The following is a 16,592-nucleotide window of genomic DNA, read 5'->3' as shown; positions in this document are numbered from 1 at the left end:
TGAGATCTCTTGAGCTTGATAGGGATGATTCTCCTGATTCCCTGAAGCGATCCTCGATTGAAGACTAATTCCTCAACCTTGTGGAAGTTGGGTTCCTCCTCGTTTACTCTTTTGGTGAGTAAATCTAGTTGCTTGAGAGTTTGAGCTTAAACTAGTCAGGAATTTTCAAGACTACGTTTTAACATCAGAATTTCCAACTTGGTTTCAGCACAAATTCGAGCCAACTTGTAAAATTCTTTTTCATAATCGATCATACAAGATGACAGATTCATATTCATATAGGAAGCAGATCTGTTTCCTTTGAACCCTAGATGACCAAAAGAGTCACTAGCCATTTTTTCAGCATATCTTTCTGAAACTTTTGAAGAAAGCTTTGCATATAATCTGAATCGTCCATAAATCCAGATTTTAGACCGATAATCGGAATACTCAAATAATACCGAAACTTATATTAATCAAGTGAATTTCATCCGTTGTGGTTAAAAGCTGAATCAAACTCTCTTCTTAGAACTTCTGGTCCCACCAAAGAGTATTTCGACCAATAAGAAACTTTCGTTTTTTCACACCACCAATTTTGCGTTTTTTTAAACCCCACTTTTCTCTCTTTTCGTGTTTTCCCTCTTTCGTTTTCGTTTTCCCTATACTACTACCGTCATGTTACATCAAACCCTAACTCCTTGGTCTCTTATAACCTCAATTGCTCTTACATCACCAATGGTGAACCGCAACGGTGGAAGGAGACATACTGCATATATGCCAATCCACGTAAGTGATGGCGACCTAATAACTAATGTATGCAAGTTTCGATCCAAATCCTAATTATTAAAAGCTTTTTTATTTTTTAACCGCTTTCTTTTTCTCTATGTTCTCATTAAGACCTTAATTTTTTTCTTCCAATTTCCTCTTGGTTTATATGTTTATTGATCTGTTCTGTCTATTTTGCCGGTAGGATTTTCACTTTCTCTCATTCAGATCCCCTCCCAATGGATGTTGAAAACCCATTGTTAGATCAGAGAAACATTTGGTACGTGATGGAACATGTCGTTGGGATAGTCCGATAATGCTGGACCGACTCTGCAAATTTTGTGGAGTAACTGAAGATTTGGCATAACGTATCATGGCTACACTCATAGCCATTCTAATGGTAATTAGCGACAAATCTGTGTACCTATTATGCTAGATTTTAAGTCAAGTGATATATGGACTAGGATGAACAGAGGTGCAAGGTTCGTCAAATTATTAATGAAGAGGAATAAGATGCACATGAAGTCATCTCTGCTATGTTATATTTTCATTTTTTTTTCGAAACAGGGCTTTGTGCAATAAGGAATGGCGTAAACACCCATAAGCCATGCAATGAAAAAGTTCAATTTGTAAATTTCATGCTCAAGGTTTTCCTATTTCCAGAATAATGTCTTGATGCACAATACCTTTTCCGCAGTATTTCAATTTGTTGTCTTTCTGCCATTTATGCTCCCTAATAGTTCAACAGAATAAAACTTAAGGGTTATGCCTGGAAATCCATCTACTAATCCAAACTAAAAAAACTGAACTAATAATGAACTCAAATTTATTGATGACATTAAAACTAGTGGAAATTGAATTATTGTCTCTTGTTTTGATGGACTTCACAAATATCCTTATCACATAATAAATATGTCCCTCTCTAACCACAAGCCTATCATGGGTCCATTAAAGTTTTTATTTCTTCCAAACGTACCCTCTTGTCTATCGAATATCAATATATTTCCTTTCATTCCAGATCCAAAAATATTATTTGTTCTCTCTTTCCAGACAACGCCACCACCACTGTATTCATCATCGATCCCACCACCATCACCGCCAACGCTATCTCCGCCGTCAATATCATAAACAGCACCGCCACCACCATTTCAGAGTCAGAAAAAGAGATTCGATAGAGATGCGATATTGAGAGAGAGATCTTCAGTTGATAATTAAACCAAACCCACTACCACCATCTCAGTCGACACTATCACCATCTCCATCTACTTCCATCACGAAAAATATATTGAACGAGACTCCACCACCATATCTCCATCTCATCTCCACCTCTACCACCACCAAAAATCAACCTAATCCCACCACCAACACCACCACCATCTCCTCCTAAACAGTCGATTTAGATCGATTACTACTTGCTTCAGCTACAAAAATAAATCTAGTGGCAACCGATGCGTGTAAACCTAATTTCAGAGCTTAGATTTATTTCGATTTCAACTGTATTAAGGAAGATGGTATCGCTGATATGTTTGAGGTTGATTTAACTAATGATTTCCCTGCTCATGGATCTGCTTGTTGAGTTTCGTCTTTTCTCTCAGATTTCAGTTTTTAATGGGTTGATTAACTTAACTTAATGAATGGTAATAGGGGTTTAAAGTGAATTAGATTACTTTTGATGTTTATACAAAATTATTTTTTGTTTTGAATTTGGTTGGTGGTGGTACAGTTGTTGGCAGTGGTCGGCAGTTCTGTGTGGAAATGTAATTAACTTTTTTAAGTGATTGATTTGCCTTATTGTTTCTGAATTGACTGAATTGGTTTCAGTTTTTATGGATCAACTACGGTTGTTGATCCATTTATGGGATCAACTCCTGTTGTTGATCAAATTTTTTATGGGATCAACTACTGTTGTTGATCCCATTTATTGGATCAACTCATGTTGTTGACCCAAATTTTTATGGGATCAACTACTGTTGTTGATCCTTTTAACTCCTATTGTTGATAATATTTTCTTTGGATAAGTTTAATCATGCTTGTAGTTTAAATCATGTAGTTTTCTTCCAATCTTGAACTTGTGGTGCAATGGTAGCATGACTGACTCCATGTCAGATGATGCGTGTTCGACTCACGCCAAGTTCACTCCATTTACATGGATCAACTTTCATTGTTGATCCAATTTAGTGGATCAACTACCATTGTTGATCCCCTAAATTGGATCAACTTCTGCTGTTGATCCTTTTTTTTTGGATCAACTACCATTGTTGATCCCCTAAATTGGATCAACTTCTACTGTTGGTTCTATTTTTATTTGGATCAACTACTGTTGTTGATACAAATTTTTCTGAACCAGTGGCGGCGACGACGGTGGTGGTGGAGGCGGTGGACTAGTGGTGGCGGCGACGACGGACAGTGGTAGTGGAGGACTGTTGGTGGTGTAATGGTGGTGGAATATTAGTGGTGGTGGCGGTTGGTAGGTGGTGGTTGTTGAACGGTGGTGGTGGAATGGTAGTTGAATCGGTGGTGGTGAAGTGGTAGAGGAAGAAATTTATTCCATTTTGAAATAAAGAAAAATATTATATGGGTGAGGGTATTAAGGTAATCTAATTTTAAATGGATAAGGTTATTAAAAAGTAGGGACATATTTATTGTTGTATAAGGATATATTTATTGGGTGTTAAAGGTAGGGACATATAAATAATGTACCCTTAAACCTATTTGAGAAGATTCTGGATCGAAATTGTTGCATTAAGAATCATAGGTGATGAATGCACGCACCCAGTGAGAAATCAAAGTTTTTACGGGTAAAGAAATCTCAGCTTGTGCGAAGCACGGGCGTACTACTAGTATCAATAGTTACGAAAACCTAGTTCATTGATTATGGAAATCAAATATTCTCCCTTAATAGAAAAACCGAAATTTTTAATATTAAGGATTTTAGGAAAGTGCGTTCCTGTGAATATTTTCATAGATATCGCAAGATTTTGAACTATTCCACAATATACATTGAACTCATCAAATTTAGTTTGAACACTTCATGAGTCAGTGCATTTCTTCCAGATACTAAGTATCTGAAAGAGACAGATTAGCTTTCCCATGTTTATCAGGGGATTGCTTCTTGTCTGATTTATTAAGAACTCCAATTAAGTCTGACGATAAGCCAAATTTATCATAGAAATTACTATCATCAAGATATTTAGGAATTACCTTAAGTGAGTTGTGATCAGCTTCCCTTCTGTTGGACTTCTTTGGAATCCACTTCTTGGAGTTTGCAGTTTTTTGATCTTTCTTCCCTTTGTGATGAACTGTTGAAGAATTCTTTCGAGAATCCTTTGACCTGAGATGATCATGTTTGTGTATGGCCTTTTTAGATGTTCTCGTGTTAAGCCTTGGGATGTGGTTTGAATATGATAAACATCGACAGTCTTTAATAACATGACCTTTGTTTCCACAATAAAAACATCGTCTATCATGATCTTTAAGATGATGTGAAGATCTATGAAGGGAGTAGTTCATCACTTTGTTTCCTGGTAATCCCATGTCCTTTTTACAGAAAGGATCCTTCTTTTGAAAACCCTTAAGAATGACATTCTTCTTTCCTCCTGGAGGATTGAACAATCCAGACTTCTTGGATTTTGGGAAAGATGTATCAAACTGATTTTCAGACATTAATGAACACATATCAACCTTAAGCCTATTGACATATTCAGTGACAATATTTATCTCAGAGTCATATGAGATTTTTAAGGCATTGTATTCATCTGTTGATGTTCTTCTTAAGAGCTCAGTTTTCTTTTCTTGATCAATACTTTTCTTTAGCTTGATTTCTAAGAGATTGATCTTTGAGGAGGAACTGAACTTAATAGATTCTAAGTCAGTTTTATATGATGAGAAATCACGTTTGAGTTGATCATTTTCAGCTTTCATATTACCTAAGTTTTTAAGAAGTTTTCCTTCTCTTCTTAATGTAAGTGTGAGCTCAGTTGCACAAGAAAGGAATTCTTTCCTTAGTTCATCCAGTTGGGACGTTTTTATGTTCACATAATCAATATCTTCTTTATCATCAAGTGATTCAGAATCAGAATCATCAATGGTCGGTTGTCAGCCGGCGCAGAAATAATTTAAGTTCTTTCACTTCACAATTATAAATAAAAGTATAGTTATAAGAACAGATTCGTTCCACGGGGAGATATGGGTTGTTATCCATATTTGAATACTTAAGTAACATGGGGGGATTTTTGATTTAGTTTTAAAATAATTAAACTAATAATAACAGCAAAAAATGAATAAAGAGAATCAATAAGTTGAGAATACTGGTTAAGGGTTCATCATCAATCATAGTACATGCACTTCGACTAATAACTAGTGTTGTCACTCAATCATTCACATCAAGAGTCCTAAAGTACCCCATCGAGAGCATACTCCGGTGAATTCCTTATATCATCACATACCATAACGATGAATATGTGAATACTACTCAGCAAACAACCTAATGCAACGTGCTAATAGGTTTAATCCTCCAAGAGCCTTAAGTTTTATGAATTAGACTAATTCATGCAATAAAAATACTACGAATAAACTATTTAACATAGGTCAAGCTTCTACTTGTAATCACACAAAGGTTTTGAATACAATTGGTAATCACAATATGCTACTTATGACAAAGTTTATCAACAATTACGTATCTCAAAACCCTAGCCTAGCTTTAGAAATGCATTCATGCTCATTTAGTAGCGCTCCTAAACAAACAACCAAACAATCATGCGCGATAATAAATTGTAGAACAAGACAATAATAATTTGATTGAGATAACAAAACCAATATATATATTTAGTATCATGTTTATGACATCCGACTACATCCTTAACCAATATGAGGTGATTAGCTACTCATCATGGATTTCTTAAAACCCATGTAAAATATTAAGAAGAAATCAAATAACCAAACCCTAAGAATCGTGATGGAAATCGCCGTTCGAAGCCCTAAATCCTCTTTCTCTTATCCAAAAGTACGATGATATAAAGATAATCCTCAAAAAGATCTTCCTTTCTGCCTAATAAACTGTCGCAAGTCTGCTCCTCTCAGCCAATGGATTGCATCAATTCAGCCAAAAGCCCAGCCCATAGATCCAATTATGGCCTGTCGGTTCCAAACAACTGACAATGTGAACTTATTTTCTTTCTCACGCCAACCTTTCTTTTCACCTGAGTTTTCTTATGGATGGAAAACCCCTCCGTATCTTTCCCTGAGTTTATATTGTTGGTTAAAATTCAACATAGAAGTCACTAACAAGCTGGTTAGGACAAGATTAGGAAATTGATGTAACCCTAAGGGAATTAGAAGTCATCTAGTTCTAAGAAAAGGAAACACATGTAATAAGGTAATAGGACTAGGAAAAGGAATTCATAGTTCTATATATATATGATCACCAAAGTTGTGGTTGATCATATGAGCAAGATTAGAGCTTGTGTTTAGTTTTGAGAGATTTTCTAAACATCAATAAAGAGAGTTATCTTTATATAAGCTAAGTTTCATCTTGCAGTTGCCATTAATTGGTATCAGAGCTTGTTTCTGAGCCATGGAAAATGAAACCTCCATTGTGGGTGCAAAACAGTTCACGCCACCATCAATACAAGTTCCAATCCTCAACGCCACAAACTACACAGTATGGGCCATGAGAATGAAGGTACTGATGAAAATCTACAAAGTTTGGGAAACAATTGATCCTGGTACATTGGACCCAGACAAAAACAATGTTGCCATTGGATTACTCTTTCAAGCAATACCAGAATGTCTTGTTCTACAAGTTGGTGAACAGGAAACTTCAAAGAAAATTTGGGATGCACTAAAGGAACGTAATCTCGGAGCTGATCGAGTTAAAGAAGCCCGTCTGCAAACCTTAATGTCTGAATTTGAAAGAGTGAAGATGAAAGACACTAATACTATTGATAGCTTAGCAGGAAAGCTATCAGAGATAGCATCAAAAGCTGCGTCACTTGGACAATCCATTGATGAAGATAAACTGGTAAAGAAGTTTCTCAATAGTTTACCAAGGTCCAAGTATATTCATATCATAGCTTCTCTCGAACAAGTCTTAGATTTAAAGAAGACTAGCTATGAAGATATAATTGGAAGATTGAAAGCATATGAAGAGAGAATCCTTGATGAATAAAGCAATGGAGAAACTCAAGGAAAACTCTTGTACACAAACTCTTACCAACAAAACTCTGCGACAAGAGGAAGAGGTCGTGGAAGAGGTAGTAGAGTAAACAGAGGCCGAGGAAGGGGATGAAGGTTTAACTCACAAGATAGAACAACAAGTCAGAATGATCAAAACCAAGGGAAAGAAAATAAGGATAGATAAAACATTATTTGTTACAGATGTGATAAACCAGGACACTTCTCCTCTGTATGCCCTGAAAGAATACAAAAGATGGAAGAAGCAAACACGAATGAAACAAGGGAAGCAGATACAACTCTTTTCATGCACGAAGTTGTATTCTTAAACGAAGGGAACCTAATACCAAAGAACTACGAATCAAAGGATGGAGAAGTAGGAATCTGGTATTTAGATAATGGAGCCAGCAATCACATGACTGGTAAGAGACACTACTTTTCTGAACTCAATGAGAAAATCAAAGGACAAGTGAAGTTTGGGGATGGATCTTCTGTAGAAATTGAAGGGAAAGGATCAATTCTATTTCATAGCATGACCGGAGAACAGAAGCTTGTCACAAACATCTACTTCATCCCAAACTTACAAAGCAACATTCCAAGTTTAGGACAAGCTACAGAAGTCGGATGTGATGTTAGAATCCGACAAGATTATCTAACAGTTCATGACCCAAGTGGAAGAATTTTAGTTAGAGTCTCACGCTCACACAATAGACTCTACAAGATAAGTCTCATGATTGGAAGGCCATTGTGTCTGAATATGAGACTGGAAGATCATACATGGAAGTGGCATGCAAGATTAGGACACATAAGTTTCAGAACCTTAAAAACTATGTCTCAGAACAAGATGTTTGGAGGGCTACCACAACAAAACGGAGTGGTGGAGAGGAGAAACAATACTCTAATGGAGATGAAAAGAAGTTCTTTAAAGGCTATGCAGGTACCTAATTATCTATGGGGAGAAGCTGTACGACACTCCACATACCTAATAAACAGGATACCTACGAAAGCTCTGAAAGACATGACTCCATATGAAAGTTTGCGAAAGAGAAAACCAAACATAGATCATTTAAGAATTGTTGGTTGCAAAGCATACGCAAAAGTTGATTCTGCAACTCTTAAGAAACTGGATGATCGATCTCAGACTCTTGTGCATCTAGGAATTGAGCCTGGATCCAAAGCTTACAGATTATTCAATCCAACAACGAAAAGAGTAATAATGAGTCGAGATGTGGTATTTGATGAAAAAGCAAACTGGATCTGGAAAGAAACTAATGATGGACCAAGTAGGGATCCAGGAATGTTTCACATGATATGGGGTCAAGTAATTGATGAAGGCAAAGGACCCATAATCATCAATACCAATGGAAACAATGATGTTAATCAAGAAAAAGAAGAGAATAATGAAAACACTAAGAATAACGAAGAACAAGAAGAAGAGGAGATCGATGAAATAACTCAACCCATTCCACTGTGAAAATCAAAAAGACAGATACAAAAGCCACAGTATCTGGAGGATTATGTTCTTCAAGCTGCAGAAGAATGTGAGGTTATGCTATTTTCTGTTAATGATGAACCAAGGAATTTTCAGGAAGCAAAGGTCTCGACTAAATGGACACAAGCATGTAGAGAAGAAATTATTTCAATCAACAGAAACAAGACTTGGTTTCTAGTTGATAAGCCAGGTGGGGTAAAAGTGATTGGTCTTAAGGTGATCAATGAGTTCAAGAGAGAAATGTCATCAAAGTTTGAGATGTCAGACCTCGGAAAACTCACTTATTACCTTGGCATAGAAGTCCATCAAGGAGTAGATGAGATTCAGATTAAACAAGAAGCTTATGCAAGGAGAATTCTGAAAGAAGCAGGACTTGAAACTTGTAATCCAACTAAGATACCAATGGAGTTTGGACTTAAAGTTTCAAAGGCACAAGAAGAAGCAGAGATTGATTCAACGAGTTATAGAAGAAATGTTGGATGCCTTAGATACTTGTTACACACAAGACCATACTTGGCTTTCTCTGTGGGAGTAGCAAGCCGTTATATGCAGAGTCCACGAAAGTCTCATGGTGATGTAATAAAGCAGATATTGAGATATCTAAGAGGAACAATCAGCTATGGATTGAAGTATGGTCGAGGAGGATCAAAAGGAATTGTTAGGTATAGTGATAACAGTCATAATATTGACCAAGATGATGGAAAAAGTACAACTGGTCATATATTTTATCTAGGAGAAGCACCTATTACATGGTGTTCACAGAAGCAAGACACTGTAGCCCTCTCATCCTGTGAAGCTGAGTTTATGGCTGCAACAGAAGCAGCTAAACAATCAATATGGCTTCAAGAATTATTGAGTGAAATCAAAGGAAGAGAACCTGAAAAAGTTCTCATCAAGATTGATAATAAGTCTGCAATTGCACTCATTAAAAATCTAGTGTTTCATGGGAAGACGAAACACATTCACAAAAGGTATCATTTCATACGAGAATGCATCGAGAAGGAGGTCATTAACGTAGAACACATACCTGGAACTGAGCAGAAGGCAGATATATTGACAAAGGTATTAACTCGGATCAAGTTTGAAGAAATGAGATAATTGATTGGAGTACAAGATATGTCACGGGTAAGGTTGAAGCTTAACGGGGAGAATGTTGGTTAAACTTCAACATAGAAGTCACTAACAAGCTGGTTAGGACAAGATTAGGAAATTGATGTAACCCTAAGGGAATTAGAAGTCATATAGTTCTAAGAAAAGGAAAGACATGTAATAAGGTAATAGGACTAGGAAAAGGAATTCATAGTTCTATATATATATGATCACCAAAGTTGTGGTTGATCATATGAGCAAGATTAGAGCTTGTGTTTAGTTTTGAGAGATTTTCTAAACATCAATAAAGAGAGTTGTCTTTATATAAGCTAAGTTTCATCTTGCAGTTTCCGTTATATATACGGTTCAGTTTCTTTACCGTAGCCTCACCTGCTACCAAACCTTCTTTTCCTTCTCCCTGAATTCTTCTCGAGCTTCAAAACAACCTTCGATCATCACCATCTCTTCTCTAACCTCAGCTCCATGTCCCTGCCATTACCAGCTCGAACAAAACCCAACTCAGGTTATATTATGCTCATCCTTATCATCCAGAGACAACGACCACAGTTCTCTTGCCATGTTCAACTTCTCAAACTCGAGATCCATCAACAGGAAAACTTCCAATAGAGACCAAAGCTTCTTAATTAGTTATCAACCCAACAGGCCATCACCATTTAGCCATCGAACAATGGCAGCAAGCTATTTCTTTCTCACCGAGAATCACCATGAACAATGGAAGCTTGAGTTCTTCTCCGTCACTGCCAGCATCAACTCCATTAACTAGCAGCAACTTCATTAATCATTTCAGTTCCGTTTTCATCAGTCACTGCAGCAACAAAAACCACAACACCATCTTTAGAGAGTTATTGTTTCGTAACTCATCTCTTCCTATAATGGCAGCAACCCTATTCAGTTCCCAGCTCCCATTCAAACATTTGTCGGTAAGCCAACTCCTTCCATCGATCACCGAGTACCACAGACAACAGCAACCAACGTCACTTCCATCGATCCCGATCATCACTTCCAATAATCAATAACAATAATGACAGCGTATCTCCTCCTTCACACTCTTTCCATGTTTTGTCAGTGATCACTCTCTGTTAGCACCAAACACAGGCAGCAAGCACAATCCAGTCCACCAACATCCATAACACGATCATCCATCAACATAGACTCAACTCCAATCACACAACAGACCAGCTTTGCTGGTTTTGAATTGGAAAAGAAAACTCCCAGAACTGGTCGTGAATGGGAAGTGAATGATGTCGGCATCCCTGAGTAAAATATCCGGGTGCCTTTAACAGTTCTGTGGTTTCACAATTCTTGCAATTTTGACTCGCTTCAATCGCTCGTAGATTCTTCATACGACGTCAGATTGAATCCATTCTTTCGCCGTTACCTTCGTCTTTTCGTCCTCTTCAAGGTGATACGAAGAAATTCTAGATTTGAGCTAGTTCCACTTCCTTTTGGTTAAGATAGCCTCAAACACCTAACAACCTCAAAAACAAGCAAAATCAAAGAATATTGATATAAAAACTATCAAGAAAGCAAAGCATTTGAGTACCTAACTAGTGCAAATATTGCACCTATCAAATTCCTCCACACTTGCCTTTTGCTAGTCCTCGAGCAAACTACAAAAAATAAACTAAGGTACAACAACTCATTGTTGTCGAAGTCATGGTTGCACTTAGCATGTGCAACAGGTCTTTAAACCCCTAGGTGTCCCTAGTGGACGAGTTATAGTTTCGTGAGGGCTTACAAGAGGTATACCCACAAAAGCTACTCCAACTTCAAAGCGTTCCAGCTTCCCAAGCATCCAAAGAGCTATGAGGATATAGAGTTTCTGCATGCTAGTAATAAGAAGTTAGAAATACCAAAGAACATATTCTCATTCTTAAATGTTGAGTGAGAAATAACCACACCACAATGAGAGAATGCGTGTTTGAGAGCGATCAATAAGCATTTCTCCTCGACTTCTGCCTCACTTAAAAGGATTTTATGATAATTTCACTCAATAAGACGACTTTTTTATGGGTCTCACATGTGTGCAGGTAGGAATGAAGAGAGAATCCCACACACATTGAATGGTGGGAAGGAAACCTTCCGAAATATTTCTGGAGACTCCACAAAAATCGTGGAAATTAAAAAACTTTTTCTGATGATCTCTTAGAAAGGAAATCAACCATATGCAAGGATGGGAGTACTCACTCACCTTCGATTGACAGTAACTGGTAGCACCACTCTCACAACTTCCAATAGAAACGTCTTCATTCGACTCGTCTTCTTCATCTTCTTGGTCTTCGTATTCGGTGTTCAATTGTAGATGATAAACTCTTGAGCTTCGTAGAACTTCGACAATTTTTAACTATTTTTCTTTAATTCCTTGTTGCTTGAAACTTCTTCATAGATTTTTCTTCTTCCCATGGATTTATAAATGAATACAAAAAGAAATAAAACCAAAATAATACAAAGAATTTCTCTTGTCTTTTTTTTTTCTTTTTTTTTTCTTTTTTTTTTCTTTTTTTTTGACAAGAGAAATAACTACAAACTGGATATAAAATAAACAATGAAAATGTTATAGCCATGGGAATAGTATTTTACCGCTTGATTCTTCACAACTTGTATTGTCTTCGTATCATAAACTTCAATATAATTATCATCTTTTGATTTTATTCACTCTTGTAAATAAGCCTCCAACTTGAATATAGAATTCCGCTCCTTATGTGTAAGTCTTCAACATGTATATAAAAATCTGCCCATTGTATGTTGCTTTACTTGAATATGAAATTGCGCTCTTCCTTGTATTGTTGCTTGTAAACCTTAAACGTCTTCAACTTTTCAATTTTCCTTGTAGATTTTGATGTCGCTCCCTTGTTGATGGTGATTGTGTTTCTATGGATCGGTTGTTGGAGAGAGAGAGAATGGTGCTAACTGCAAATCAAACTACATGAAGGTGGTTTTCATCTATAGACGTCACCCTCATGATTGACAAAGTTAGCACTCAAGAGATCAAAAATAGTGCTTCTATTGGTGGGAGGTTGGATAGATCACCATTCTACCCGGAATTAACGTACGGTGACACACACTCAAAATAAAGCTCTTTAATCAACTACACAAAAACAATTTTGGTCTGATGCCTCTGTTGATTTGAAAATAGGTAGTCTCCACTAATGGTTGATCAGCAACTCTAATAATGCATTTTCTATGCTCCTAATTTGCATCACCGGCATGATTAAATCCGTTATTTAACACTCTAACAAGCAAGAAATCCGAACGTAATTCCCTAACACTTCCAAGTTCAGTTATGTCGGTCAGAATCTCTATGTAAACATACCTAGAAGGATGCTAGTGACTCCAAAATCTCTACAAGTTGGAGGTCTTTTTTTTACGCAAATATACACAAAAGTTTGGAAAATCTAGGCAAAAATCTAAAAACTCTATATGCAAAATACTCCCCCACACTTAAACTTCACATGTCCTCAATGTGCAAAACTGAAAATTCTGAATTCTGATGTAGCAGCAGATAAAACACGAAAACTGTACAAATTGGTAAGGAATTTGGAAAAACACCATTTCACAAAAGTTGTTCGCCTACGTCTTTTCTACAAAGTTTTAAAAGGTAACACTGTTTCGACAAACGGTCTGACAGTTATGGTCTCTGGACTAAACTACGTGCAGTCTGAATTTTTCTGATGAAAAGGGATTCGTCAAAATTTACTTCAAAATAGATTCCGGACTCTACGAAATTAAACATGGGGATGAAAATATGATATGAAAATAATAAAAACTGAAAATAAAAGGTATTAATATACAAAACCTATGAGTTGGCTCCCATTAGCGCTTGGTTTAACGTCGTTAGCTCGACTTGGCATTCGCCTTACTACTCCTCCAAAGGAAGTGCATCAACAAGGTTGATCTCTTCCACAACTTCAGATGTGAACGTCTCACAGTACAGTTTCAATATATGGCCACTCACCTTTAGCTCCTTTCCCGTTTCTAAATTTCGAATGTCTACTGCATCATGAGGAAAAACGTGAAGCACAATAAAAGGACCTATCCAACGAGAACGTAATTTACCAGGAAATAAAGTAAGAAGAGAATTAAACAGCAAAACTTTTTGTCCAACACGGAAGTGTTTTCTAGAAATCATCTTATCATGAAAACTCTTTGTTTTCTCCTTGTAAATACGCGAACTTTAATACGCATCATTACGAATCTCTTCCAGTTCACTTAGTTGAAGTTTTCGTTGATTACCAGCCCCAACCATCTCCATGTTGCATTGTTGAATAGCCCAAAAAGCCTTATGCTCGATTTCAACAGGAAGATGACAAGGTTTATGATAATCACGAAAGTGCGACGCATTTTAACCCATAAATACATTGGCTAGGACTCATTATTTCTCTAATAAAATTGTTTTAAGTCTTTTCAAGGAAATAAGCTGTTATGGAGAAAGTTGCTCGAAAAGTGATTTTTGCACCCCGGAGGACACGTGTTATTCGGACTCTCACTGTTGGTTAAGGAGCACCTCAATTACTAAGGGGCACCTTCTTTACTATTCAGCACCTATTGCTAAAGGGACACCGGAACAGGATAAGGGGGAGGTCATCTTCTTCCTTTTGAATTTGAAAAATGGCGGGAAAAACTGGTTTTCAATGGAACAGATTTAGGGTTTCGGTTTTGGAGGTGTTTGGCTGAGATTAAAGCGCTGAAATCAAATGGGTTTGTTCCTAGAACCTAAACAGGGATGGTAATGTGCTCTGAATCAGTTAAGATGGGTTGGATAATCACGGATTGATGAAAACAGGAAGAACAGAAATTGGCGGGAAAACTGGTTATTGAACTGCCGAAATTAGGGTTTTGATTTCGGAGCTGTTCTAGGAAGATTCAATGGCTGAAATTGTTTGGGTATCTTCCTTTGGGCCTAACAGAGTTGGTAAGGTTGCTTGAACCAACCAGAATTGGTTAGAACCGAAGGTTTGAAGAAAGCAGGGGATGGAGTTAATTGCGAGATTCTGTGAAGATATTGGAGGAGTTCAGTGGAGATTTAATCGCTGTAAGTAATTGGGAATATCCTTTTTAGTCAAAACAGGATTGGTATGAGGCTTAGAAAAGTAAAACAAGGGTTGTGTACGTGGATTTTATAAAACAGGGAAGTTATGTGTTTGCCTCATGAAAACAGAGTTTGGAGTATGACTCGGGATTATTAGGCAAAGTTTGGCGTGTGTTTACCACTCAATGAGGTGTCTACTCAAATATCTGACGCGTGAAAGAGAGAAAGTGGGAAGGAAATCTCGTAGCATGGAAATAAAAATGAAGAAAATATTTTCTATTTACTTTCGAATATTTGGAGTAACTGCACAGAGATTTGATGCGCCTGTAAAGTATAAATAGGCTGTTGGCATTCCAAAGAAGGCATGAGTGATTGGGGAGGCTATAGAGTCGAGAGAATTGCTGCAGAGAAATCTGCATCAGCAGCAGAAAAACAGTGAAGAATGTAGAACAGACTTGCAAAGACAGTCGTTTCCAACAGTGACAACGACACTTATGTGTGGGTCGTATATCTACAGTGGTTGCGACACATAGTGACAGTCGTAGAAGCTACAGCGTCAGTAACAGTTTATTGTTGTATCTGTAACAATTATAATTGTTTCAAAAGCCCTGTTTTATGCCTTTTCTCCTTGTAAACACCTTTTTGAGCAATGAAATACTATTTTGAGAGTGTTTTCACCATGTGGAGCTAAACCCCAACACTGGGTCGACGGAGGAAGCCGGACTTCATACTTGGGTGAATTTGTTTTATTTTCTATTTGACTTTCACTTAATTAAAATAGAATTATGATTTGAAAAAATTAGTTATTATTTTATTAGATGGGTCATGCTTGCTTAGATGTTTGATGTCCCATGCTTACGATTTATAATTAATGTTTGGAGAATCTACCTTGGCAAGAATAAGAGTCGATGTTGTTTTATTTGTCGAGCGATAGTTTTTTGAGAATGAATAATTGAACCTATTGATATGAGTTTGGCCGAATCCTAGACCCAGTAAATCTCTATTTTATTCCTTTAAAATTAATCTTAACAAGTCTTAGAGTTCGAATCCTATTTACTACAACCACAATAAAAAAATTACTTCATTTTGGCGGCGCCGACGCGGATTTGTTTTTATATTAATTTTTAGGTTTATTTTTATTTGTTATGTACAATATTTTAATTTCATTTTAGATTTTCTTTTTTCCTTTTTATGCGTTTCTTTTTGTATTTGTTTTCAGGGACTTTTTGAGGATGATGACTTCCTCTGAGGAGACGCCATCTACGATGACGCTGGCGGAGTATATGCGTAGAAATTCAAATTATCAGGAAACCTCATCTGCGATGACACTTGGTGAATACATGCATAGGCAACGGTATGGAGTTTTTGATCCACATGCGGTAAGTGAAGAATCTCCTTTAGAGATATACGAGAAGTATTATAAACACACACCTCCTAGTTTGGAACAAAAATTGAGAGTTCTTGAATGTAAAAGATTATTTGCTGATGATGATGAATCTGGTAGTGACTCTCTATTCCAATCTGAACATATAGATGACCCTGTGGATGATTGTGTGGGTGATTTGCCTAATTCCATAGATGAATCTACCTCACAAGATCATTCACCCGACTTAGAGGTTGTTTCTAGACCCCTAGACTTCCAAAAGTTGCCTAATTTAGGGTTAGAATTGCGTGCTTCTAAAGTATTGTTGGATTACTTTGCATCTAAGTACCAAGAGGACTTGCCTATTCCTGATATTGTGCATGAATCAATTGATATTTCCCCAGTCTCAATAGAATCCCCATATTTTGTTCTTTACGCACTTCCTTGTGCAGTAATAACTTGGTTTAGGGGTAAATCTTGGTTTTTGATAGTTTCAGCGTCTCGATATCTTTATAACATAAGTGTGAAGCTGTCATTTGTAAATGTTGTATTTTGGGTCGATCCCCAAATTTTCAGGTTATTAGTGTATGGGGATCCTTTTTGTATTTTCCAGTAGGTATAATTTTATTTTCGTTTTCTTTTTGCGTTTTATGAATTTCCCATCTTAAGTTTTGCGTTGGATG

Source organism: Papaver somniferum, chromosome 5 (genome assembly GCF_003573695.1).
Source record: "Papaver somniferum cultivar HN1 chromosome 5, ASM357369v1, whole genome shotgun sequence".
Lineage (NCBI taxonomy): Eukaryota > Viridiplantae > Streptophyta > Magnoliopsida > Ranunculales > Papaveraceae > Papaver > Papaver somniferum.
Note: the sequence above shows the minus strand (reverse complement) of the source record.